At 39.1% G+C, this 25,998-nt stretch overlaps 1 long non-coding RNA gene across 1 annotated transcript in view; it reads left to right on the plus strand.

Annotated features, from left to right (window-relative positions):
- 4933427E13Rik (RIKEN cDNA 4933427E13 gene) overlaps positions 1–22,698 on the plus strand; it is a 41,031-nt gene extending 18,333 nt beyond the window's left edge. Inside the window, exons 3-8 of the long non-coding RNA NR_045853.1 lie at positions 2,108–2,226; positions 13,008–13,197; positions 13,716–13,821; positions 20,795–20,968; positions 21,621–21,898; positions 22,514–22,698. This is a non-coding gene — a long non-coding RNA (RIKEN cDNA 4933427E13 gene). The remainder of the gene's footprint in view (positions 1–2,107; positions 2,227–13,007; positions 13,198–13,715; positions 13,822–20,794; positions 20,969–21,620; positions 21,899–22,513) is intronic.
- Positions 22,699–25,998: the final 3,300 nt, after the last annotated feature.

The following is a 25,998-nucleotide window of genomic DNA, read 5'->3' on the forward strand; positions in this document are numbered from 1 at the left end:
GTGGAGCAGACAGAGGGTAGATGGGGGGGCAGGGACTGGAATATAGCATGTAAAAATAAATTAAAATAAAATTTAAAAATAATAAAAAATGCAAACAAAAAAGACAAACGTGAATTTACAAAAAGGAAGGAAAGAAAACTCCTTGTGTATGAAAGCATGTGAGCATACATGTACAACTGCATGTGTGAGTGTATGTATGCATATGTGTTATTGGCTTCTGGAATTTAAGTATCCAGACTGTGGAAGCAGAAGAAGTAGAATGATATATGTGGGAAAAGTTGCCTCAAAGTCTAGGCCTCATTATTTTGACTTACATAGGAAGCATGTAGAGGCATTTAATTAGCTCTTTCATATATTCTTTCTTCTCTCTATATTTTAGAGGATGCAACCTCTCCATCATCCAGTAGTATGAAGGAAATGCTCACCTTATGGAAACTAAAAGGGAATAAATGGTTATTTTTAGACATATATTTCCTTTGTCATACACCCATCCAAGGTTTTAGGTACATTTCTCCCCTACCCTTTCCCCAAAGGAAAAAATTAGCAAAGAAAATTGGGAAAGAGAAGAAACAGTAGAAAAAACAAGAGTGCAAGGGGAAGGCTAGTCATTTAATGTATTTGCCTACATGGCCTTATACCTTTGAACTTCCAAATGCAACTTTATACATTGCCTTTTGACATTATGCAGTTGGCAATCCTGAAAGCTCTCAGTTTAGACAACTAAATTATTGCTTGTCAATTTAGCTTCGAATGAAAGACAGGTGTTTTGTTTCACAGTAAAATTCCATTTAGAGCTTATATTAGCTCTAAATCCAATCCTAGGGTTGTGTTATGAGTCGGCATTGATGTGTGTCTTGGTAGAAATTATTAGTCAGACCTGAGAGTCAATCCACACAAGAGCCATTGCTTTGGTTCTGACTGGACACATGTAGCATCATTTAAAAGCAATTGAGATAAAGACCTCTTCAGACTCCAAGGGTTGGCCCTCGTGCTGATATTTCACTACCATTTTGCCTTCAGCCAAGAACCTTACCCTAGCACAGTTGAAAATTGCTCTCAGTTACCTTAGAAGCCAATGCTTCATAACTCCTTAGTGAATACTTGTTAAGACTATGTCTTCATTTTGAATAGCCACTTGTTTCAGTACTTCCAGTCAATGACATGGCGTAGTGTGAGGGACCCTCTTAGGCAATGTTCCAAAGGTGCATTTATCACTTTGATTGGAGGAATTGCATGTCACAAACACAAAGGCATGAGATGTTCCAGAAGCTTCCTTGCTTTTCCAATAGAACCGATCCCACTTCTAACATCATGTATTCTGAAGCATGTGATAAGAAGAGGTCATCACCCCTACTAGATAACAAGATATGACACACAGCAAGTCTAAAGAATTGTATTTTGGTTTGCCTCTTTCCTAGGTACTTTTCTTTTCGGTGTGGTAGACAAGCAACTTAAAGGAGTCAAATTAATGATGGCTCACAGTTCAGAGGAAGACAGTCCATCCTGGCAGGAGCAGGCATAGCCATGACATTGGATTGGTAGTTGATGTTCACCTGGAATCAGGGAAAGGGCAAGGCCAGAGCTCAACTGGCCTTCTTTCTTATATTGTTTCTCATTCAGTCTAGGACCTTAATGCTTGGGATGATGCTATCCATGTTTAGAGTGGCTTTGGCCTCTCTCATGAATCTTTTTGGAGACCCTCATAGGGCCATTCAGGTGTGTACCCCATTAATATGTATGAGAGATGTCTTTTTTGCTTTTGTTTGGGGTTAGGTTTAGGTTGGTTTTTGGTTTGAGTTTTTGTTCTTTGTTTGTTTGTTTTTAGATGGGATCCTATTTCTAATACTGTCTGGCTTTGAACTTACTTCATAGACCAGCTCAGCTTGAGTTTGTGCCCATCCTCCTGACTCTGCTTCTATGGTGCTGGGATTGCAAGCATGGGTTATCAGATTCTGCCCTAGGAATGCTTGACAATGGACAAAATCAAACATTCTAGCATCCTATGTTAGAAACCATGTGTTAGAGAACTTGTTTAGGATAGATGAGATGAATGTATTTTTAGATTTCATTATGTTTGCAGTTAAAAAATCTCGATATGTCTTCACAGTAATGGAGGTTTTGCAGCAGAAGAAGCTGTTCTATTACCTTGGTTCCACCACGATTTTCAAGATGAGAGTACCCAGCTTGATGAAGACTCAAGTAGCACATAATGAAGTCAAGACCCAGGTATACTTTACTGCTCAATAAATTTGTTCCACGTAGCTTTTACTACGTATTTGTCTCATGATATTTAGAATTCTTAATGTAATTCCATAGGCTAGACAGAGAACATTATCATTGAGTATGTATGATAGCTACTGTATAGTTTCCATTTTGATTGTAGTAATTTTTGTATTACATTTTCCTGAAAATTATTGGATTAGAAATAAACATGGCATACTTTTCAGTGAATTGATAAAACATGATGAACATAAAAACATTATCATACTTATCATTAATCTTTTGGTTCCTAGCATAATATTTTGTTCAGAAAACATGTTTTATTTGATGTTTGGATCTGAATGTTTGAATTTCCAATTTCCTGTGCCATCTATAATACATCTTTAAAACTACCCACTATTAGTTTTCCTCATCAAAATTGTCTATTAACAAAGCACAGTCATTACTCTGACTTTGTCCTAATGAGCAGCTGAATAAGGTGACTAGATGTGAACATGACCCTACTAAACATGGACCTCTAATTTATGAATAAGATAACATGGAAAATGCAGTAAAGAAGAATTGGATTATCTTGGACTGGGAGAAATTTCCTATATTGAAATAGACAAAAAGGGCTTTTAAAACATATAATCAGATATGATTTTTAATCTGTCAGGTTGAAATACCAGCTTAGGAGTACAGTGAAAAGCCAAATAGATTAGAAGTGATTGCACAGAAGTCTTAACAGTAACATGCAAACAAGACGACGCTGAGACTGGTAATCACAATTACCACAAAGGTGGGAACTCTGAGGTTGATGCATGCTTGGGGTAGAAGGAGGTGCTTGGATCAATTCCCAGCAAATGGACAGAGAGAAAGAGTTTTTCAGGTTCCAGGGCCAGTGACTCTCAACATAAAACATGCAGAAATTGACAACCCAGGGTCTCCCCATTGGCCTTCAGTTTTTACTCTGCCTATAAAAACAGCAGTGGCGGTTCCATCATAGAGCTCAACTCCTGACCTCTGTGTGATCTCCAGGTCACCCCTAAGTCAAAGTGTTGCAGGTTTCTGGGAATGCAATTTCCAGCAGGCTTCTGCCACTTTTCCCTTACAGAAGGACAGATTAATTTCATTTCAGTGGTTGTTTTTCAATCCTGTGGTTGTAGGCGCTCATGGAAAGATTAGTGCTGGTGCCCCCATCAATTTATCAGTTCTAGACAATTTCCCTTCCTTAATTCCCATTTTCCCATGTATCATGTATCTCAGAAGACAAAACCAAAAAGCCCAATTTTCCCCAAACTAATATTCATTCTAGGGGAAGAAAAAAAAAAAAAAAAAAAAAACCAAACAACTCGTTGTTTCTTTATAGCACTTTCCAAATTGATCTTTGAGTTAGTGCTATGTTAGATTTAGAATCTATAGACAAAAACAAATTAAGTGGGTAGATGGAGCTCCAGAAACCAGAGTGAGATGTGGTGTGGATGGACCATTAGTCCGATTTTTATTGTCCTAAGTATTAATTTTCTGTTCATGGAGTTCATTTTTAGGAGAAACCATCAACTTGTCTTCTGAGGCTGTCAGGTGTGTGATTAGCCAGGTCATTTCATAAACATGGCATTTTTAAACCAAACTTCTTTTTCTTTCATTTAAAAAAGCATTTAGCAGGCTGTAGGGACTTGCTCAAATAGTGCAAATCAGTTAATTAAGTTCCATGTTAACGGTTTAAATGCATAGGGCTTTTACCATAGACTTTTGATTTTATTTTTCAGTTTTTTAAAGGAGTCCTTGAAACCACAAGCACCTAATTTTGGTCAAAAGATTATGTACAGTTTACACACATTTGGACTACTTTTTGTGTACCACAAAAATAGTTTAAATTGAAACTAATATAAAACAACAAATTTAATTATGTATTTGCTAACAATGTGTGTACCACTGACACAGTTCAAAATAGCCTGTAAATTTTTGAACTTTAAACCAAACATATTTCTTGATCAGAACTAATGGAAAGTTTGGCTTAACTAGCATGGTAATTCTTTGATATCCCTCAGCTACTGAGCTGGAAAATTGGTGTGTCCCTCCATCCTGGGCACATTTCTGTGCCACGTAGTTGCTTTGGGGGTTTTCAAAACAACAACCAAAACGTCAGTTCTTTCTCTCTGCTCTATAACTGAGTCACATCTGACCAGTCAGCTCTGAGAGGGACAAAGAATGTGAGAGAATCAGACCACGCACTGTTATTTCCAGGCACTTAGGTTGCTATTAAAATACAAATCTGTTAACTTTTACACTTACCTGTTTTCTTAGGATAAACCCAATATGAACTCACATAATACTTAATATCATTCACTATTTGGCCTCAGTTTACCTGAAGAACGGCTGAAGCCTACCCAAGCCAGAATTGCTTCTGCATATCCAGTGGGTTTATACCCCACACTTTTAATTTTCAGTTTCATATGTATTCACAACCTCTCTTCCACAGCTCATATTCTTCTTGACTTTTTTTGTCTAACTAAATGTGAGTCGTTTTGTGAAACTACCCTTAAGTAACAAGTTCCTAAGCAGTTGTCTATGGTTTGTAACTCGTTCTTTTGCACAGGCCAGTTCTTATAGCACCAGGTTTAAATTCTGCTGCAGAAAATCTCTCTCTCTTTCTTTCTCTCTTTCTCTCTCTCTCTCTCTCTCTCTCTCTCTCTCTCTCTCTCTCATGCACACACACACATCACATATTAGTGTTTTTTCTTCCTTCCTTCCTTCCTTCCTTCCTTCCTTCCTTCCTTTCTTTCTTTCTTTCTTCCTCTCTCTCTCTCTCTCTCTCTCTCTCTCTCTCTCTCTCTCTTTCTCTCTCTCTCTCTCTTTGTCTGTCCTTCCTTCTTTCTCTCTTGAAAAAAATGAATGGTAGTCAACCAACCACCCAACCAATCAGTCTATGGTGGAGACACCAGTGAATGACCTTTCTACGTATTTTTGAATGTGAGCCCCTACCATCTCAGCAACATGTTCCTCTCTTTCTATTCTATTCCCAGACATGAAAAGTGATGTGTGTAATATTTTAGTAACTTTGTTAAATTAAAGTTTGAATGTCTTTCTCTGGGACATACCTATTGAGAAAAGATTATATTCTTTGTGGACATTCCTACATTGTGTGCTGAAATAATTCTGATTTTGTACAAAATAGCCACACCCAGCCCCCTAAAGCTAAGCTAGTAGCCACACTTTCCTGTCACTGCTTGTAGACACATGCTTCTTTGTGTTTGGATAATTAAAATTACTCACCCTAGATTTCTCTTCCCTTCAAGGGCATTGTTTCCCATTAACTTCAATAAAGCTTGTTTGACTTCAATGGAAGTTTTCACCTGCATAGGGACAGTGAGGAATCAGGACAAATATCTTTAAGTCTGTCATTTGTCACCATGAACAAAAGAAATAAAGATCCTTCGGCATGAAGCACCGCAGCACACACTTCATGTGCCTTCTCTCTTAATTCTATCCTTGCTGACAACCCATGACTGCCACATAAAAGAGAGCATCAGAATTATAATTGAATGGTTCTGAAATATCAGAGACAGAAACTCTGAAAAGGAGGTTCACAAACTTATTCTTTGGCATGGTTAGTGATTTGAGTGCCTTCAGTTGTCCAGAACTGATGATGGCATTTCCAATGCAGAGCAGATGTATTCCCTTTGAGTCGACATGGGGTAAGAAAGCATGGAAGCTTAGCTTCATTCCACCAGCACACAGATCCTTGACAACTTTCTGCTACTCAAAATCCTCTGGGAAACTGGAAAGGCAGCTGAGGTATTTCACTGTTATAATATTCATATCCTAAGATACAAGCATTTTATTTATAGTATAAAATTTCAGGGAAAGAATCAAAAATCTTGGAAAAAATTAAAATGCCAACCTGGATAAAGACTGGACAAAATTCCTCATGATTTCACAAAAATATTTTTTTTAATTTCTGTTGTGTAAGAAAAGCCCATTCATGGCTTTTTGAGCTTCAAATATTTCTCAGCATGTATCTTGGTAGAACAAACATTTTTGCAGGTCTACTAGAATCCAGATATAAGTTTTGGGGAGACCTGACTGCTTCCTCTTCTTTAGGGAGATCAGTCACTGCACCTCTCTCCTTACTTTTGAGGTCAACCAGATGATCCAGGGAAATAGAGACTTGAGCCTATGGTGTCATCCTAGAGCTATTCTGAGCCCATACAAGCCAGCCAGTCCAAAGGTGTGGGTGGCTGTATTCTTTTCTGTGGGCCAATGCACTTTGGGCCATGGTATCTGAATGGTGTTGATGTACAGGTCTTAAATGACTTTTAGATCAGATGGAGCAATAATTCTTTTCTTTTTTCATTTTTTCTTTTCTTGCCTTACTATTATTTTTTAAATGTATTTTCTTAAAATTATAACAAATTATTGACGTGCTGACAGATGTAAAAAAAAAGCAATAGAATTGAATTTAAAAAATCAGCAAACAGATGCAATGTACAGAATGAAGTAAACTCTCAGTTCATGAATGCTTGGTCATCAACAGGCAGTCTAAGGTCAGTTCCGAACCATTTGAAAACTTAGTGTCTTCTTAAAGTCATACATTCTGAGAGTGTAATTTACCAATCACCTACCTAAGGGTGTTTTACCCAGAATATCATGGGCATTTAGATAATATTTGTGGGGGAGGATGAATTCACTCCTACATATAAAATATGATACAATAAATTCCAAGCTGAATAAAGTTTTTAAAATGGGAAAAAATATAGTTCAGGGCAAATGGAAGTGACCATAATCCTTGTTACTATAATCTCAGATTAGCAAATACTCCACGGAGCAACACACTGTGTTGCTTTCAATTACCCAAAAGATGAAAACACACGAGATGCCTCATTGGCAAAGTAAAATTAAGAATAAAATAATCATTGAAGAAAAAGTCTCTGTGAAACAAATGCACTTCTCTGATTTGAGAAGCACTATCTAACTTACCTTTGTCTCTTTTTTTCTTTTATGTGAGAAGATATAGTTTCAGTAAAAAAGAAAGAGCAAGGACTTGAGCTTGATATTAAACATTTCCACTGCACAATGCAGATTATGCATCAGCATTGTGTTTGTTTTCCAAATGCTGCTACTTGATCTTTCCATGAATCATCGGTGCTTTTTTCCGTCATTTTTTCCAAAAGCTTTTGTGAAATTTTATTGCTTTCATATATATGTGTTGTTCACCATTCAAGACATGTGGATAGGAACAGAATAAGTCAAAGTATCCTTATCTGTGAATAATATGATCTAGGAACAAAAAAATCCAAGACACTCCACCAGAAAAACCTGCATTGGCACCTACCCTGTCCTGAATGACATTGCTGATGGTTTTAACAACCTTTCCTGCTTTCTCATTCTCCTTTTTCCATACTCTTTTTATCAACTACTTATGCCATAATTCAGACTCAAAGGGTAATAGTATTATAGTTCTATAAATAAATTTCAATTTCAATTTAAAACCATGTAGTTCATTTCCTTTTCTGTATCTATTAAGATAATTTTAAAATTTAAAAAGAACACACATTTATTAAATACAGAAATATGTGTGTCTATTACTGCTAAAATTTAAAAGTCATTTGTTTGAAAACAAATAAACTTCATCTTTCCAGGTCATTATTGATTTTCAATAGAATAATTCCTAAATAGGTAAGTTGATGCTGCTTTAGAGAAGAACAAGGTTGGTAGAATAGTTTACAATGACTTAAACTATTGTGTCTTGTTTTTGTTTTGTTTTGTTTTGTTTTGTTTTTGATGTTATTTTTATGTTTGTGTGGCTATCTTCTTTTGAAGATTACCTTCTTGCCTTTTTTAGGGTGTAGTTTCCCTCCATGTGTTGGAGTTTTCCATCTATTATCCTTTGTAAGGCTGGATTTGAGGAAGGATATTGTGAAAATTTGGTTTTATCATGGAATATCTTGGTTTCTCTGTCTATGGCAATTGAGTTTTGCTGGGTATAGTAGCCTCATTTGGCATTTGTGTTCTCTTATGGTCTGTATGACATCTGTCCAGGATCCTCTACCTTTCATAGTCTCTGGTGAGAAGTCTGGTATAATTATGATAGGTCTACCTTTATATATTACTTGACCATTTTTCCTTACTGCCTCTAATATTCTTTCTTTGTTTTGTGCATTTGGTGTTTTGACTATTATGTGACGGGAGGAATTTCTTTTCTGGTCCAATCTATTTGTAGTTCTGAAGGCTCCTTTTATGTTTATGGGCACCTCTTTCTTTAGGTTCGGGAAGTTTTCCTCTATAATTTTATTGAAGATATTTACTGACCCTTTAAGTTAGAAGTCTTCGCTCTCTTTTACACCTATTATCCTTAGCTTTGGTCTTCTCATTGTGTCCTGGATTTCCTGGATGTTTTGGTTTAGAAACCTTTTGCATTTTGCATTTACTTTGACTGTTGTGTCAATGTTTTCTATGGTATCTTCTGAACCTGAGATTCTCTCTTCTATTTCTTGTATTTTGTTGGTGATGCTTGCATCCATGACTACTGATCTCTTTCCTAGGTTTCCTATCTCTAGGGTTGTCTCTCCTTGTTATTTCTTTATTGATTCTATTTCCATTTTTAGATCCTGGGTCATTTTGTTCAATTCCTTCACCTTTTTGGTTGTGTTTTCCTGTAATTCTTTAAGGGCTACCTGTTTACCAGTGTTCTCCTGTATTTCTTTAAGGGAGTTATATATGTCTTTCTTAAAGTCTTCTATCATCATCATGAAATGTGATTTTTAAATAAAAGGCTTGCTTTTATGGTATGTTGAGGTATCCAGGGCTTGCTGTGGTGGAAGAACTGGGTTCTGATGATTCCAAGTAGTTTTGGTTTCTGTTGTTTATGTTCTTTCCCTTGCCTCTCCCCATCTGGCTATCTGTGTGTACAGGGTGTTGCTGTCTCTGACTGTGGCTTGTCCCTCCTGCAAGCCTGTGTGTCAGTACTTCTGGGAGACCAGTTCTCTCTGGGAGGAATTTGGGTATGGAGATCTGTGTCACAGGATCAGCTCCAGGTGCAGACAGAAACTTGAAGGATCTTGTGTCCTGACTGTTCTGGGTGGTTCCCTCTTGGGCTAGGAATTTGAGCAGAAGTGGTGGGGTTACCTGTGCTCACAGGCTTTTCAGCACTTCTTGGAGACCAGCTCTCTTCTGGTGGGCAGTATGAAGTACTGTGTCAGGGAATCATCTCTGGGCAATATGGCACAGGATCAGCTCCTGGTGCAAAGGGAAACCCCAGATGGAGGAATTTAAGACTCTGAGCTCTCCACAGTGCGTGGCCAGCCTTACGTTTGAACCATGTGTGTGGTTAATGCTTATCCACCCATGTTTTATTCAACCATAGTGGTACCCAGAAGCTATACTCTCCAGGCTGTGATGGGGGTGAGAAGATTGATGAGATTTGCTTATACTCCCTCTTATCATTGACATCTCAGCACACTCTCTCCTCTGACATAAGTTCTGTGCTATGAGCCAGACAGTTCAGCAGGTGACTACACCTACATCCACTGGGACCCCAATAATCAATGATTCCCACATCAATAAATTCTCTTCCTATTAGTGTCTTCTACTGCCTCCTTTTGATGGGCTCATATCATAGTATCCTGGGGAAGTTTTGGCTACATTGGAGAAAAAAAACAGACAATGTTTGTACAAATGGAACCATTTTTCTTCATTGGTTATTTGTCTATTCTTCTCGCTGATAGAACTGTTTTAAAGGCAAGGCTGCAAACAACACAAGAAAGAGATCATACACTGGTGTGGCCTAGTTACTTCAGTAGAAGGCATGGTTGAAAAATGCATTGAGCTAAATGTGCACTGCAGAATGAAATGAGTTTCTCACGTTTTCCTGTACATTCTGGACTAAACTTACATTTATGGTTATCACCAATGAAACCCCAAAACAACCTCTGAGAGAATTAGTGGGTGTCTGCGTTCACTAATGGCATAAGGCATGATGAAAGAGATATATAACATAGTAACCACTATTAAAACTCATAGTGTTAGGGAAGCACAGGCAGTTTACAGGCTCTGAGGAGTCACAGCATTCAGATAGCAACAACATTGCCTTGCTGTGTCATGGTGACAACGGTGATTGTAGTCAGAACAAGAAATCTGAAAATTAAAAGAAGAAAAAGATTTAAAAAAAATGTAGAGAGAAGTTTCTTTTACCTGAACAGATGGTATCCTAAACACACACACACACACACACAAAAAAACCCCACACACATTAATTGCACAAGAAAAAAGTGCTTAAGTTTTCTTTCTCTGTCCATTTTTCTAAATCCTTGATGATTAGCCTTTGAATTTTGTAATGTAATTTAAATTGCATTAATTATGTAAAAAGAGCTTTTTGACCTGGAGCCTTGCACACCTTAGGGGCAGCCCTGCTGGCCATGTGCTGCTGTGCTAAGCAACTTAGATGCAAAATCTACTTTTATTTTCACAAGTACAGTCACTCTTAGTACTTAGAAAGTAAACCCAGGACAACTACGCAGCTTCCTCATGTGCGTACTTCGTAAAGGCTGAAAAGAAGAGCCATGACAGGAAAACTAGATTCTGATGTGGATGTTACTATCTATCCAACTCAGGTTGTTTTTCTTAATTATAAGATTACTCCTACTCTTGTAGGGTTTATAATTTCTATTATCAACACTACAACTAAAAGTATGTGTTAGGCACAAGCTAAGTGTCAGCTTCCAGTCTCAGTACACAGTACACATTGTGTATCAAAGAATTTTAACAACTTTATGGGGAACATTTCTGATGGGGGGGGGGGAGATAATACTTCCATTGCGCAGATGTGAAAAGGAAGGCCTGAAATAGCTGGGAATATAAGCTGATTCACCTAATTGCAAAACAGGAAAATGTACGAGGCTGTCTTACTCTGGAGCCAAAACAAATCAAAATCAAATACTTGAGTTTGCTTCTTTCAACCCAAATTTCTAAACTAAATCAGGTCTTAGACATAAAACAGCCCAAACTCCATTCTATGACTGGAATCGATCTATGATTTTTCTCTCTGGTCTGGTGATTCTTTCAATTTATTTTCACAGAGCCTGGCATAATTGGAGGGCTTAGAGTTGCCAGTCCAATGGCATCTCCGGTTCTCACAGACATGTCTTTACTGAAAAGATTCATACTGTCCAAAGGGTGAACTTTACAGCTGGTGGTAGGGCCACAGGGCAGAGCCATGGCTTCAATCACCATAGAGCTACAGAAAGAGAACACTCCAAAGTGGAAGCTATTTAACTTCAAGAATATGAAACCATGCAATCATAAGAAAGTCATGTGGCATGTATGCATGCATATATACATGTATGCATGCGTATGTACATGTATGCATATGTATGCACATGTTATTTATTTGAGAGTGTGGGTTTTACTTGATATGCTTCTGCTTCTGTTTTGAAATAAACACATTTAAAAAGTGAAGATACATATTTGAAAATAAAGAATATATCAGATCGCACACTCATGATAGTGATCTTGGCTTAAATACAAATACAACATAATGTCAAATATCTAGCTGAAAATCAATAGCTGTAGTCAATTAAGCAAGCAAGTGGAACTATTCAGAGAAATTCAGATAATTGACTAAAAAATTCCAATTTTCATTCAGACGCCTGTCACCATTCATCTTATCATTTGATGTTTTTGCTCTCGCTACTTTCGAGTAACAAATATTTTACTCCTTTGCACTCTGTGAAACATACCTGCAAAAAAACCGATGAAATAACAATGTGACGAGTTAGAGACTGTAGACTTCCAGCTTTAGCTTTTCTTTTAATTCATTCAGCTTCATTTTTCCTCGTCAACTACTTTCATTTCAAGATCTCAGTGATCATTTACAAGTGTGGAAAAGCCTCTTTAGCCCACTCTGTGTTTCCTCCCAGGTGGCTGAACCCACAGTTTGATTTTTTAAATGGGCAGATAGATGTGCTGTAATGAGAACACAAAGGAACAGGTTTATAACTTGGTACATTATGGCCCCAGGTTCAAAGCGGGGAAAGCCGCAGAGCTGTAAGCCTTTGTTTCTGACTTATGCAGATCAACAGCAGCATTTTCTGGGAGTTTAAAAATGCAGAATGCAAACAGAGAGGGAAAAGCAAGGAAAGGGGAGAAAATGAATTAAAACAAAGCAAAACTCTTGGGATGGTTTATGCTGCAGGGTATTTTCCCAGAGTTCTGTCCAAGAATAATCTAGTAAAAATGTGGACAGAGAACCACCGACCCCTGCTTTCCCCTGAACATATGCAGCTCTGATCAGTCTGGTATTTCTAGAAAAACAAGGTCCTGAACCCGAGTCCTCAGACACATAACAAAGCGCGCTTCACAGCTGTGATGCACAGTGAAGAGCGGCTCCAAGGCCTGAGTGGGTCCCAAGACAATGCCTCCTTTATCACCCAGAGGACAAATATCTAGACAGCAATATTTTCTGCTTGAATGCTTCAAGCAGCTCGTGCAACTCCTGCCTGAAAGGGAAAACTGAGCTCAGAGTGTTTGCTGAGTGATTATTTTAATTTACTACTTGATGTAAATCTAAATGAACTGACACCCAGCTTGAGATGGACAGAAAACAATCACCAAGGGTGGGGAAGCTGGGGGGAAGAGAAGGGGCTTCAGGAGAGGTGCTGAGGTTACACATCAGCTGGAGTGCAGCCCAGGTTTGGACAACTTTTGCAGCGGCCCTGCGAGAGAAGGGGGCGGGGGGCGAGCTCAGCATTCCGGTCCCTTCTCTCAATTACCATAATAAGTTCGGTAATTTTGTGCTGTTTATTTATCAGGCCAGGATAACAAAGGGAGCCGCTGAAGTCTGTTCTGAAGGCACCATGACAAAGCACCAGACAGAAAGCGGTCACGTGTGGGGAGATGAGCAGACACCACTTCGCGGGCACCTGATTATTCTTTTCTCGGGATTTAGAAGCAAAAATTACCCTACGGAAAACAGTTGCATATGCAAAACCACAAATCGCTGTATGAGGCAAATGGGGCGCGCGGGGGTGGGGGTGGGGGTCGTGGAGACTGAAGGAAGGTGAGGGCAACTAGCCAGTCAAGTTTAAATCCTTATCTGCATTATATGTCAACATTTGTTCAAACTGGTAGAGATAAATGATTTTTTTTTTAAATCTTTTTCTTAAGTTCTCTTTCCATCTGTAGCTCTAGTGTTTTAGGGCAGGAAGTTCTTTAGGTGGAGTCACTATTTCTGAGAAATTGCATGGTGAAATCATCTCTGCTTAGTTAAGATACTCACACTCTGCCCTGTGTGCCCCAGCTTATAAAGCGCCCCTTTTCCCTCCTCTTGCCCTCTCCGTCCTCCTCCTTTTCGTTTTGTTCATGAAGCAGTAAACAGGCAGAAGATAAAGATGCAGATTCCTATCTCTAGGTTTGTCTCTTTTCTCTAAAAAAGTCTCGCATTTCAGCCATGTCTGCCTAATATCCTTATCCAAACAGTGGCGATGCTTGCTAATGAGCGTGGTCTTCCTTATTTGCAGCAGTGTTATAAATGGCACAGTGTATGCAGATAAATCCCCACGCACGGCTCTGAAAATATGCCCAGCAGAGGAGAAATACTGCACAGCTTGTCTTTCCACACCCCGGGTATGGAACCAATCACAGTCACAGTGACTTCTCTTTTCCTTATGACCTCTCGCTGCCCTGTGTGGTAGCACATGCCTTCAATGTCAGCATAAACAAGGCTGAGACAAGGGGGTTGCAGGACAAGTATAGTCTGGGCTCTTTAGCAAAAGCTTGTCTCACAAAAACTCTGTCCTTATATGTTTAGGTGTGCTTATATTAATATTAAGCCCCCAAAAAACCACACCCATGTGTACACACCTGTGTATACAATACATGTATACAACTATTGCATAGCTGGGTTTCTTGAACTTTCCACTGGTTGTCCTTTTAACTTGAGAAATTTTTACATGGCCTATAGTATCCAATAACAGCCACATACACAAAACATTTACATATAAATAAAACAGAATGATATTTTAGTATATATATGTATATATATTTATTATTAATTACAGAAGAAAGGAAAATTGCTTACTAATAGGATGGATGTGTTTATTTTGACATAAAGAATTAAACTGTCTTAATAGTTGATACTACAAGGTAGAGAACATTCCAGTGCTTTTCAGATAGATTGTTCATTTTACTATTGTTAATACCTAGAACACCTCTATGTACCAGCATGTAGCTCAAAATAACAAATGCATTTTTGGGATCTTTTCAGAAACAGTTGGAATTCTGTCCTAATTCCAAACCAAAATTCACCTAATGGTCTTTTATAAAACTGAACTCAATAAGTAGCATTATTTAAAATCAAGAATTACACCACAATACAACCCAAAGATATGCTGATTTATATTTATATACTGAGGAATTATAGCAGGAAGCAGTAAAATATTTATTTACTATAATTAAGACATTAGGTTTTAGTTATTTGTAAGTGTGTATGTTATATGTTTGGGGTACATGTGGCATGCTGTGTGTTCCTATCCATGAGTACACATAGGCTAGAGAATAATATCAGGTGTCTGTTATCACCCTCTGCCATATTCCCTTACAACAGGGTCTCTCACTAACTCTGTAGCTTGTAACCTAGACTTGCAACAACAAGCCCCAGTGATCCATCTTCACACCCCAGTGCTCGGTTTTCAGATGCAGGAAACCACACCCAACTGGAATTTTCAGGATTCAATCTCAAGTCCTGGTACTATATAGCAAGCGCTCTTACCCACTGAGTCTTCCTCCCCTTTAGGTTTCTCTAAGAGAAGACAGCACTGCACCACAGTGAATCCTTCCCAATTCCATGTACTGTGCTCTCAGGTCAAAGCCTGCCAGTCCAGGTACCATGCTTGGCATCCTGTGACAGGATGACATGCAAAGAGCACATTTTGTGTGTGCAGAAACCAGGCCGTACAAAAACATAGCATACAGCACAAAGGCTGTCAGACCTGTTTGATTTCCAATTGATTTTTGTTTCCTGTGCACTCAGAAACCTTTTTAGCAAACTCCACATTTAGTCATGTGAACCTGTGTAAAGTTATGACTCATAGTTCAAGAAACTGGAATACATATAATGCAATATATGCATACCTGTGTGGGTATATGATATATACCTACATGTATCTTCATATTAGGTGAGCCTGAAAGGCATGCCTCTCATAGGGCCTGTATTCCTGTTTTCCACCTGGATGCCTGGAGTTCCTGTAATGGCCACGGATGACTCCAAAGTAACTGCCATATGTGAACAGTGGGGTAGAAGCCAGCAGCCTGAGGCTTCCACTTTTATCTTTCTTTAAAAATATATTTTGGCTGGTTGAGGTTTTGAGTAAGATCTTATTTTAGAGAGATAGTACTACATTTACTTTTTAAAAAATACTTTTCCCAAAGGGAATGTCTGGGTGTTGGGATTTCATCCCTGCCTGACATTGTCCCTTAAAGACTGAAATTAAGAAGATCATATGCCCCAGCACAGGGGAATGCCAGGACCAGGAAATGGGAGTGGGTGGGTTGGGGAGCAGGGTGGGGGAGGATATAGGGGACTTTCAGGATAGCATTTGAAATGTAAATGAAGAAAATATCTAATAAAAATGAAATAAAAAAAAGAAATGTAAGTAAAGAAAATATCTAATAAAAAAAATGTATAGTGTGGCCTTAAAATGCCCACCCTTTGAAATAAAAGAATAACACAGTGACTTGAAAAGATGACCTCCAGAAACTGGGGTGCCTGATGTCTTTAGAGAGTGCACATCTTCTGTATCATGAGACCAAGGCCTTTCCCGAATGACCTGTCCATTTTTCCTGGCCATCTCTACTTGGACATGGAACCATTGTGTTCACCCATGATGTGGGATTGGACAGAATCCCTTTGAGCTCGTCTCCATATTTTGCTTCTGTATTTTCCTACTGATAGGTCACTGTTAGAACCACGTTGTTCAGAGTATGCTCTCAGTCAGCAGCCCAGAGGTGAGGCAGTGTTAACTGCTTCCTACAGAGATATTCGGGACTGGATCCAACGCTCAAGTCAGGCAGCAGAGTTCACCATTGATATCTCTGGGTCTTTCCCATGGAAATGCATTTGGGTATATAAGCTCTTTCTTTGACCATAAAATACCAAGATATCAAAACATCAATTACTGGAGAAACCCATTTCTACCAATCAAAACTAAAATACTCCTTTGTTAGCTTGATGAATATTTCCTTTTAATACAATACCATGTTAATTGGTTTGCACTGAACAGAACACATCAATTAATACATGTTCTTGGTATATTTCTTTTCAGAAAAGTTAAATGATGCTTAGAGCTCAAGGCATGTTTTGTAAGACACACTTATTATCCTGTTTTTTTTTTTACTAGATAACAAACTTATCTTAAAATTCTGGTAGCCTTTAGACACCAGAATTCATTTAAAAATTCTCTTGACTTGTAGTCTTACTTAACGCTAAACTACAGAAATTGGATGGCTAAAAGGGAGAGTAGCTAGACTGAGTAATAAACAAGAATGTATTGATGGAATAAGCAAACTAGAGTTTTCTTCTAAGTTATCATCCCTGCCTCTAGCAAACTTGGACAAGCACGAGCAGAGACTTTAATAGGCTTTTAAAATAACTTTCACAATACAGTGTACCATACAATGCTGTTTAGATTATTTTATTTCCATAATAAACCTTCATTAAGTATATTTATCTAATGATATGACAGAACCAAAAAGGAAAAGGAATATAAAAAATGTGTGCATGTGTTAAACATTAGCTTTTGCAATAGATTTATAAATAAATTACAGATAATTTATAGAATCATGCCATATTTATAATTGCATGTTTAAAGCAATCTTCTTATGATAATTGCATTGTATGGCTGACTCTAAGAAAGGGGAAATTACAAATTTATATTTCCCCAGTTTACAGAGATGGGCTCTCTTTTATAGGTAAAATTGTATTGTGTAGGATTCAGAGCGGAAAATGAAGCTTCTATTTCAGTGTAACTCAGACCCCATTACTAAATGTTCAGAAGGCTCAGTATAAAAAATTAGGTGTTCAATGTTTCTCAAAAAGGCCATTGCTTAAATTCCAAATTAATTTTCAGACAAAGCTGCTGTGAAATAATCAATAAACTTTGCATGACAAACCAAAACTCTGCTGGACTCTTCAAGATAAATGATACCGAGGCTCTCTTTTGAGAGGAATGAAAGATTTCAACTGCACCAGCCGCTTTCCAGTGCTTGCTGCTTCTTGGTTGTCTTTCTAGAATTATTTCAGCATGAGAAACATGTATATGGTTACAAAATACCTGAAGAACAAAAATATTCAAATTCACTGGCCTCAAATGCTTTATCTATTGCTGGAATATTTCTTACTGACAGCCTAGACAGGGACAGTTATGTGAATTAACTTGCCTTTGTGGTGGGAAAGAAAATACTACAGTATCTAGTTTTCAAAGTCTTTAGCAGAAACTAGAGGGCAGGTTGAGGGTCCCATTAATTCATACTCTCCCATGGACCTGATCTGTGAATCAAGTACCAGTGGTTTTTATGCCACCTTCCAGGCATTACCCTTCCTGTGAGGAAATCATGCACGAACAGAATCACCCTGGTGTCAGAAAGTTCACATTTCGACTTGAACTCAGAAAGTAAAAGGACTTTAAAGAAGTATCTCATAGCAAGGGAGAAATAAACGGATAAAACAGTAGCAAAGGGTACCTACCATCTTAAACTCACAATTAGGGAGTTCTTTAAAGAAATGGTTGAGTAAAGATCTGGATGGAGCAGGGACATCAGTAAGGATCTCACCTGCAGCACTTTGAGAGCATAAAAAACCCATGAGGGAAGAAAGTGACTGGAGCACATCAGGAGAGGAAGCCAGATAAACTGAAGAGGAAGGAGAGAATGCATCAGTTGCAAATGAACTCACGGAAACAGGAAGTTAGAGCATCTTCCTATGTAAAGAATGATGGTGTTGCTGTCAGGATGTGCAAGGTGATGCCAATGTAAGAAACAGCCCCCAAATATCAGTGTCTGAGAACCCTATAGGTTTCATTCTTGCTCACAGGAGCTCTACCGCAGTTATTCTGAAGATTCTCCAGTCTGTCAGCTTTGTCCTGCCTGGAAGTCAGGCAGACTGAGCAATCCTTCTCTAAAACATTGTGAATTATAGCGGCAGATGGGAAGACCTCTCAGAAGGGCCTCCCATCAGCAGCCAGTATTCCTGCCTAGAAGAGCGCTCTTTCACACATGATACAAAGATTTAGTCAAATAGTTACTTTCCATACCATATGGGTGGAAAGAAGGGACAGGAATGGGTAGCAAGCACACACAGGTAGGAAGTACAGAGTTACATGCAAATAATTAGTAAATACAGTTGTGAACTGTGCACTAAGAATACTGAGTTTTACAAAGATGAGAGGGGAAGGTACCAGGGGGTTAGGAAATGTGTCTGCAGGATAGTAGAGTTTGTATTCAGAGAATAATAATGTTAAGGCAGAAAGAGGAAAATAGAAGCCCTGTAAATGGATTACTTCAGTGATTTAGGGACATAAAATAGCTAGAGCTGGCATGGTAATAGTGAAGGCGGGAGGATAGTTGGACTAAACATCTCATATTGGGCTTAAGAAATTCAGATTATGGCTTCACCTCTTTTAGTTTGTTTTGGTTTTGTTCTTATTTTGAAAAAGGAAACTCGAATCGTTCATCAGGTTCCACCAATGTGGGAAATGTCTAGTGAAACAAAGTAGTGAAGCCTTAAACTAACATGGGTGAGTGAGTGTGCCCATCAAAATATGCTGACCCCCCTCCCACTCCCACTCCCACTCCCCCTCTTCCTCTGGACTGGGGGACATTCAGATGTGGGCACTCAGCGTACTTTAAGCAATCATAGCTCTGCCTGTTTCTTAAACAACTTACAGTCCCTGTTCCCCCCTTTCTCTCTTGGGCCCTCCCTCACCATCTTTTTCCCTCCTTTCCTCCTCCCTTCCACCCTTTCTCCATTTTCTGTCTGACACCCCTTTCTCTCTTCCTGTTGATCAGTTCCTCCCTCCTCCTCCTCTTCTCTCCCTACCAGTGCTCCCTTTGTCTCTCCCTGCTCCTCTCTCTTCTGTCACTCTTACTAGAACATCATTGAGCTTCTGAAAGTTCCCAGGCACAGGATGAGGTGCAGCTAAAGAAGACCCTGTCATTTGTACACTTTAGATGAGTTTTCTTTGTAACCCAAATATATCCCACAGGGAATGGATAGTGCTCACCTTTCACTCAAGTGTTTTCAATGCAGTCAGATTGTACCTGCTCCAAACATCAGGGTCATAGGACTGCAGTTTAGAGGAACTGTCTTATGTGAGCATACTCTAGGGCAGTGGTTCTCAACCTGCCTAACGCTGCAAACCTTAAATACCATTTCTCATGTTGTGGTGACCAGCAACCATAAAATTATTTCATTGCTACTTCATAACTGTAATTTTTCTCCTGTTTGGAATCATAACGTAAATATCTGCGTTTTCCAATGGTCTTAACTCGCTGCTGTGAAAAGATTGTTCAACTCCCCAAGTGTTCTCAGCTCACAGTTGAGAACCTCTGCTCTAGGGCATCAGACAGAAAAAGAAAGCTCACCACTATCTCACCTCCTGTGTTATAAAATGCAGTACAAATTCTACTTCTTCTTGGAATTCATCAATATTTTGAGGAACAGTTTTTGTCATTGCTACCCATCTCCTTCTCCTGGGCTCATGCATTCTATTATTTTTAGGTTAAAAAATATGGAATGTTCATATAAATTTTCAGTTTCAGCCCCCAACAAGTATTGCTATTTGCCTTTACACAGACTTTTATTGCCTTCAGTGTGAGGTCATGCAGTGGCCAGGAATTTCAGCAAAACAAATTAACAAACCAAAACAACTCAAGCCTGAGAAGGGAGCTGACTATATAGAGGGTCAGGAGCTCTCCGTGGCAACAAACTTAAAATGTGGAAGTCCTATTGTATACATTATTTCCTTTCATACCATGGAGCACAGCAACAAATACACCATGCGAGATGCATTCCTTTTCTGAAGTGTGCTCTATTCTCTTGCACTACCTACCCATACCTACATGTCAAATCTTTATTTGCTATGATTACGTCCCTCAGGTCTACCAGAGAAGTTACTTTAATTTACTCTTTGCATTTCTTCCAACCTTCCCAAATTACCCAGCTGAAGCCATTAAGCAATTGCAGGCTTTGGAAATCACTTTTAACTTTGAGAGCAGACAGCCGTCCACTGAGCCTCAGATGCTAATCTGTTGAATGGGTAAATCTTTCCAACCCTTTCCAGTCTAAGGCTCTGTGACACAACCACAAAGTGGTAGTCGTCCTGGTTTAGGGGCCTTTGGTGGTGGGATCTGTTTTAACACTGTGCTGACTCAGGCCAAAAGCCATGAGCACCCTGGCACCTCATAAGCCTGGCCCGTCAGTACTCTGAGAGTAAGCTATAGCCATCCATATCGTCTCATGGTCACTGAACTTGGACGGAACATTCCAAGGAGAAAAAAGAATGTAACAAGAGAATGTGAGATTGCCTTTTGATTTTTTTTCCAGATTGCTGCTCTGTTCTTCCATGGTATTGTTTAATCCAAGAATGATAAGGACCTTTTATTTGTATGTTTGGAGCATGCTGCTACTTTAAAAAAGAAATCACAGTTTTTCTACAGGCAGAAGGATGGTCAAGATGAGCTGCAGCAGCTCCTCCTAGCCAGCTTTATTTGGAACGTGGTACGTTATAATTGACAGCCCTGACAAGCACGTTGGTCTCATCGGCTGCATGTCAGGATTCCTGCCCTATATTTCCATATCAGCGAGCACTTCCAGTGTGTCCTTGAACTAATTGAAAATCTCCCTGGGTTTCAGGTTCCCCATCTTTGTTGAGGGCCCCTCGTCATTTGCCACACACTCGCAGGAGGCTCCTGAGCATGCGGAATGCTGTCCTATAGCCTTGAGAGATTTCCTATCTCTTTACAGTGTGACTCTGATGTCTATTTGCTTATCCTTTAGAGAGAGCAACTCATATTGTACTTCTCATTCCCCAAATAGCATGTGAATTACATCAGTCTGCTAAAAAAAAAAAAAAAATTAAAAACCCAGACAATTGGTGATTTTTAGAGCCACAGACCCAGTTCCTCTGCATTAGTTTTTCAGTTTTTCATCCTTCCGACTTTTATTTCTTATTAGGAAAACAACTTAAAAATTTTGAAGGCTTAAAATTGCCCATGTCCTCTCAAATGCTGTTTTAGTTAATACTTGGGAAAGGAAGGGGTTATAAAAGAATGATGGCCAGACTCCTGTATTTCTAGTTGATTTATGGCATAAAAATATCCTACATAGCAACTGGGATTTTAAATACAGAACTTTATTTCCCATACTACAGGAAGACAAGAGCTCATCCTGTTGGATGCATAGAGAAGCAAATTGGCAAAGATCAGGAGAAGGTAACAGGCTGTTTTAAAGAGCTATGTAAAAGAAAACGTCTGAATTCAAAGGAGGTCAGATTCTTCATTGACCCAGGGCGTCAGAAAGGGAAGCCGGCATGTGCAATCTTGTCCTCTTTCATTTTTACCTCCATGGTCAAAAAGCCGCACCAGAATGAACACTGTAAAGAATTTGCTTTCTTCCCTCAGCTTGAGCATGGAGGAATTAGCTCCCTGGGTGAGCGAAGGTGAAAAGAAGCTACTTTGGGGAAATAAGCAATGTTCACAGGCAAGAGAAAGTTTGAAGCAAACATATGGTTGGAATGCTCAAGTCGATTTTAGATCAAGCTGAGAGAGTTGAGATCCGAGGGTTCAGGGATCCAGTTCAGTGCACATTCCTACTGTGCCCGACTACTAATTGCAACCTATGTTTGTCAATCAAATATTTGCAATTAACAAAAATATTCCCCTAAGAGACATAGAACAGAGCTGGTGAAGGGGTCTGGCACACTGCTAAATAGAGCGAGCTGCACACAGAAAATAAAATAAAATATGGTATTAAAAATATTCTGCAGCTGATAACAGTGCTAGACACTCCCAGTCAAAACATTAACAAGCAGGATAGGTGGCATGGAGGCTTTTCAAAGGGATTTTGCTCAAAGAACAGAAACTTTGATCTCAGGGCCTCTGACCCCTCCTCCACCTCTGATTCTTCAATCTACAAGTACATATAGTGGTTTAATTTAACTCTGTGCATAATTTGCCTAAGGATAAAACTTGATCTAGATTTTTTTTCACTCCAATTTTTCAAATGCTCTACTTTCCCCCTCCCCCGTTCTCCCCTCCCACACAGATTTCGAGAGGGAAAGGCTGAAGAGGAAGGTGACTGGAATATTAAGGACTGTCAGATATTCGGAGGAAACTCTAATTTGTAAATTGGTAGAAATGCCAGTAATTTGTTGGGAATTGAAGACCTTCTGTATTCACAAGTGAAGCTTGGCAGCTGTGCACTGTTGTTTTGTAAATCAATATTACATCTGAAGGTGCTGTTTGAATGCTTGTGTGTCATCGGGGTTTGTCTGCAACACAGTTCTGTGATAAGAAATGTTAAAACAAAACAAACACAATCCCTTCCCTGTCCTTTAGGATAAATTCCAAACACAAGTCCTCAACATGAATATAGCATTCCAATCAAGATAGACCTTTTGTAATTAATAAAATCCATTGACCACACACACAAAAATGCTATTGAATGGAAGCTCCCTCCCAATATTCCACAAGAAAGGATTGCGTGGCTGTCAGATTAACAGAAGTCAAGAGGAGATGAGACAACACTCAGTACTACTAAAAGAGTGCCATGCATAATGAACAGAATACACAGGCCTGTTTAGGAAATTAAGGGGATTCCAAGGTGACTTGGGGTCACATAGGAAGTCACAATGGCCACTAACTAGAAAAGTGAGCATTAAAAATTCGTCATTTGGTTTAAATAAACTCATCTCAATCATTATTAGAGACTGCATAGGTTTAATCAAAATTAATTGCTTGAGTGAATTTTTCAGTTTTATCTGGTCATTATCAGTCTTGGAGCTGCGGTGACTTTGTGCTGTGATGCTGGCTGCTGGAGGAGAAAAGAGCTGAGGCTCAGCTGCCTTTTGACTGTCTACAATTCTTACTATTGTGGGCACAGTTAGGAGCAGCCACAAAGATAGGGGAATGTAATCATTAGAAAGACACTGTTTCATTTATTATCATTATTATTTTTAATTTGTGGGCATGCATGTGTGTATGGGATTATGCATTCATGTCTTGTGTATAAGGATGCACAAATATGTATGTATGTATGTATGTATGTGTGTGTGTGTGTGTGTGTGTGTGTGTGTGTGATATATATGGGGGGTTAGGAATAAAAGTTGGATGTCTTATTTTATCATCCTCTACCTTAGTTTTTGAGTCAGAGTCCCTTATTTTGTTTCTAAGCTGCTTGTCCAGCAAGCTTCAAGGACCTTTCACTGTCCATCATGTTTTCACTGTCCATCCATGCCAGAGCTGGAGTTAGAGCTGTGAGGACTCTATCCAGTTCTTTTTTTTTCCATATTTTTTATTAGGTATTTTCTTCATTTACATTTCCAATGCTACCCCAAAAGTCCCGAAAACCCTCCCCCCACTCTCCTCCCCCTTCTTGGCCCTGGCATTTCCCTGTACTGAGGCATATAAAGTTTACAAGACCAGTGGGCCTCTCTTTCCACTGATGGCTGACTAGATCATCTTCTGATACATATGCAGCTAGAGACACAAGTTCCGGGGGTATTGGTTAGTTCATATTGTTGTTCCACCTATAGGGTTGCAGATCCCTTTAGCTCCTTGGGTACTTTCTCTAGCTCCTCCATTGGGGGCCCTGTGATCCATCCAATAGCTGACTGTGAGCATCCACTTCTGTGTTTGCTAGGCCCTGGCATAGTCTCACAAGAGACAGCTATATCAGGGTCCTTTCAGCGAAATCTTGCTAGTGTGTGCAATGGTGTCAGTGTTTGGAGGCTGATTATGGGATGGATCCCCAGATATGGCAGTCTCTAGATGGTCCATCCTTTCATCTCAGCTCTAATCTTTGTCTCTGTAACTCCTTCCATGGGTGTTTTGTCCCCAATTCTAAGGAGGAGCAAAGTGTCCACACTTTAGTCTTTGTTCTTCTTGAGTTTCATGTGTTTTGCAAATTGTATCTTAGGATGTGGAGAAAGAGGAACACTCCTCCATTGTTGGTGGAATTGCAAGCTTGTACAACCACTCTGGAAATCAGTCTGGCAGTTTCTCAGAAAATTGGACATACTACTGGAGAATCCCACAATACCTCTCCTGGGCATAAATCCAGAAGACGTTCCAACTGTTAAGAAGGACACGTGCTCAACTATGTTCATAGCAGCTTTATTTGTAATAGCCAAAAGCTGGAAAGAACCCAGATATCCCTCAGCAGAGGAATGGATCCCGAAAATGTGGTACATTTATACAATGGAGTACTACTCAGCTATTAAAAAGAATGATTTTATGAAATTCCTAGGCAAATGGATGGACCTGGAGGGCATCATCCTGAGTGAGGTAATCCAATCACAAAAGAACTCACATGATATGTACTCACTGATAAGATGACAAGTGGATATTAGCCCAGAAACTTAGAATACCCTATCCAGTTCTTAAGTGGATGTTGGGATGGTAAGTCAAGTCCTCATGGGCAGCCAGCATTTCACCTGCTGACCATTCTCACTAGCTTCCACATTGTCTTGATGAAATAGATAACATCAAGTGTAATTGTCATTCTGGCTCCCTTTACGAGATAACTATTGCCTTGAGTTTACTAATAAAACAGCCCACATTAGAGGTTCTGAAGATGCAAGTCCAAGATAATATTCTCACATTGGTTCAACGGCTTCTAAAGATTTTCTTAATGCCATATCCTTCATTAATAAAACTTTTGAAAACATTATTTATAATGGTTTACAATGTATACAATTAGCAAAGCAGAAATTTTAATAGGTCATCATGCAAAATAATTAGAAAGCAACAGCCCCTTCCCAAACTCTATCTTCTTTAGGCTCCTAGATGACTCTCTCCACAGTAAGAAGCAGATGAACTTTGCAGGGCCCAAGTCTCCATGTGTAGTCTGGGTCTTTGCTGACCAGAAGCCCAACAGCAAGTAGAAGGTCCTTGTGTGCCATCACAGAACAGCAGCATAGATCCGAGGGAAAGTGGGGAAGTGAATAGACTTAGGTTCGTAATGCTATGGCTGGTTCACTCTGATTGCTTCAACACAGAGGCACAGGCACAGAGCCCACTCCTAGCCAGATAATATTGAAAGCATATCTTTTTGATTAAGCTCAAGTACCACCTAATAATAGTAGAGATTGATTTTTTTTTAATACTCGGTAAGGAATTTGCACAATACCCTTAGTATGGGGAAAAGGAAGGAAAATACAGATCATTCTTGAGAGAGAGAGAGAGAGAGAGAGTGTGTGTGTGTGTGTGTGTGTGTGTGTGTGTAAAATCACAGGGGAGCTTACTTGAGTAAAGATAATAAAAACTCTTTTGACTTATTAATGGATGTGGTCCTGTTGTGTTCCTGCTAGTTGACTTTCAGGCTCAAGTGTAATTGACCAGATAGAGTTCCCTTAGTCTTCTATTCTTAACTACTTATCTGTAAAAGAGACAATTTGTAGACTATTTGTAAGCATTTGGGAACATTTTTTGAAGTGATTCATACAATATATTGTAGTATTTGCTCATTAAATCATGACCATTCTTATTGTAAAGCTGGAAGAGACAGTGAATCCTAGGTTCAGTCTAAAA

Source organism: Mus musculus, chromosome 11, assembly GCF_000001635.26.
Source record: "Mus musculus strain C57BL/6J chromosome 11, GRCm38.p6 C57BL/6J".
Taxonomy (NCBI): Eukaryota; Metazoa; Chordata; class Mammalia; order Rodentia; family Muridae; genus Mus; species Mus musculus.